Source organism: Portunus trituberculatus, chromosome 33 (genome assembly GCF_017591435.1).
Source record: "Portunus trituberculatus isolate SZX2019 chromosome 33, ASM1759143v1, whole genome shotgun sequence".
Lineage (NCBI taxonomy): Eukaryota > Metazoa > Arthropoda > Malacostraca > Decapoda > Portunidae > Portunus > Portunus trituberculatus.
Window position 1 is genome coordinate 8,251,187 of NC_059287.1, and position 2,500 is coordinate 8,253,686.

Here is a 2,500-nt window from a genome sequence, read left to right on the forward strand (position 1 = left end):
CGTAGATTTGGTGGGCAAGGTTTGGGATGAATGTTTCAGTCTACCAAATGTAAAACTGGCCTTTAAAAAGACTGGTTTGTATCCACCTGACCGCAGTGTTTATCCAGTGAAAACATTCAACCCAGATCTGTATAAATTATACAAAAGTGTCCAGACATCTTCAGAGCCAGTCCACAAACCAGCGACTCCAAAATAGGTCACTTCTCCCAGAGAGATGATTTCCCCTTCAACCTCTTTCGAGGAGATAATGGCAGATGTTTTCAGAAAGCCCTACCCAACCACTAGTGGTACAACGCAAACAATGGCAAGAAGAAAAATAAATGTCTGTAGTCGCGTCATAACGCATGATGAGTTCTAAGAAGCAGTTGAGGAGAAAGAAAAGATGATCCTTGTAAAGAAGAAAAAAGCAGAAGAAAAACAAAGAAAAAGAACCACAAGAAAAAGGAAAGAAGAAGTTTCATCTGGGGAAGAAGATGTTGACGACTTTCTGGAAGAGTTTGAAGAAGAGACTGCAGAAAAGAAAAGAAAGCACTAAAAGAAAGCAACAGCACTCCACTAAAAGAGCCCGGTTCAGCAGAGGAGGAAGATGCTGAGCTATTGAACAGCAGTCATTCTTCAATCAGCAGTATAGACGACACGGAAGAAGATGAAGAAATTGAAGGTGTTGCAGTGTTTAATGCTTGAAAGTACAGTGGAATACAGAAAAAGAGAGAAATAGAAGAAAATGGCTGCTATGGGATGAATTATGGAAAAGCATATATTGGGCATGTGATTATGTGTGACAAAGAGTTCTTGAAAATGAAGTTTTTGGAAAGAAAACCAAATGACATGTATGACTGGCTGAAAAGGGATGATGTTGATGACTCTGTTGATGTGAAATATGTATTTTGTGGACCCATAAAGCTTGTTGGGACAACACCTTATCAGATTTAAGGTGTGGATGTGACCTATAAGAACTATAAGAAATCTAAAAACATTCGAGAGAGAGAGAGAGAGAGAGAGAGAGAGAGAGAGAGAGAGAGAGAGAGAGAGAGAGAGAGAGAGAGAGAAAGTGAAAAGAAAAAGTAAAATACATAAAAGATACTGAAAAAAACATTAAAACTTTAGTGGGCCAATCCCCCCCATAGTGGCCCAAAGGATGGCCCAATTCACCCCAAAGGATGGCCCCATTCACCCCAGGACTTTGGCACAGAGTATGCCACTTATTTACGTTAATATTTTCTATAATGATAATCAAAATTATTATTTTCTTTCAGGGAATATGTATCACATAGTAAGGTACCTTCACACAAACTTCAATTGATTTGGTTGATTAGTGTAGATTTTATAATAAAAAATGTAAAAAGTGGCCTGTATTCAACCCGGTCTACTTTATAGTACATTTATATTATGCATACAATAAACATTGTATTTATCTTATATTAAATCTATATTTGGTTGGTATTTAAAGCTTCTCTATAGCAAGCTCTCGGCTCTCAGTTAATAAATGTTAATGTGTCTTATTGAGAGAATGTGGTATTATTACAATTTTACACCAAAATTAACATGGTTTTTCTCATCTTACAGAGATTTTCATTCTGAGTTAGTTGAACCCCACACATACCCATTCCATATTGTTTATAACATTGACAACAGTTTTTCAAAGATATACCACTTTTTTGGGGGGAGCGAGTGATACCCGCCCAAATGATGGGCTGCCAGGTACTGAGGAACAGTGTTTGGTGTGTTTGTTCATGTGTGCGTATTGTCACATTATTTGTGCACACATTAATTCAATCGCGATGATTAATTCATTTACTTGAGCAATCAGCCACTGACCAATAAAAATAATACAGAATAAAATCTAGCTAATCAGCATGGTTTGCGGAGAAAAACAACTTGATCTTTAATCAGTCTATGGAAGAATTCTAAAAGAGCAGGAGGTTACTTCAATTATTTCCATTGTATCTCTAAATTTTACGAAGAGAAATAAGGTAACAAGTTCATATTAATTGCTTAGTTTTGCTAGTAGTTAGGTTTGGCTATTTTGCTTTGTTTAATTCAATTTTATTGTGTTAGATAAAGTTAGTCCATTCTGAGGAAGATGTATCAGTGGTGCTTGTCACCTGAACTAAGTTAGGTTTGGTTGGGTAAAGTTAAAGTTAGGGTTAAGTTAGTTTTGGTCAAGTACATAAGTTTCAGTAGGTTGGTTTGGGCAGCGGTGATGGCGAGTACTTTCCACAGCAGTAGAAGTCAAATTTTTGGAATAGGTTACTTTTGTGGTACTTTGTGATAACAAAATTATTTTCTTCTGATACATTTTGGTCTCCCTTGTATTAAGCATTTCTTTTGTTTTTATAGCAATACAATATTTTTTTAGGGGATAGACCATGTTTTTTGAGGAAGGGGGAGGAGAGGGAGAATATAATAAACTACTGAATTGTGACGGAAACGAAGTAGAAATTCATTAAAAATAAGTCGAAAATAACCGAAAAAAAAAATAGTTCCATCCAGAAGAGAG

General features: G+C 36.1%; 2 protein-coding genes across 5 annotated transcripts in view; one reads left to right on the forward strand and one right to left on the reverse strand.

Moving 5' to 3' along the window:
- The window catches only part of LOC123512446 (MFS-type transporter clz9-like), a 2,428-nt gene extending 1,386 nt beyond the window's left edge, over positions 1 to 1,042 (forward strand). The window contains exon 1 of the mRNA XM_045268863.1: positions 1 to 1,042. This exon is cut by the window's left edge and continues 1,386 nt beyond it. The gene's annotated coding sequence lies outside the window, so the exon portion shown is untranslated.
- The window catches only part of LOC123512447 (eukaryotic translation initiation factor 4E type 2-like), a 174,511-nt gene that overhangs the window by 171,545 nt on the left and 466 nt on the right, over positions 1 to 2,500 (reverse strand). The window lies entirely within an intron of this gene.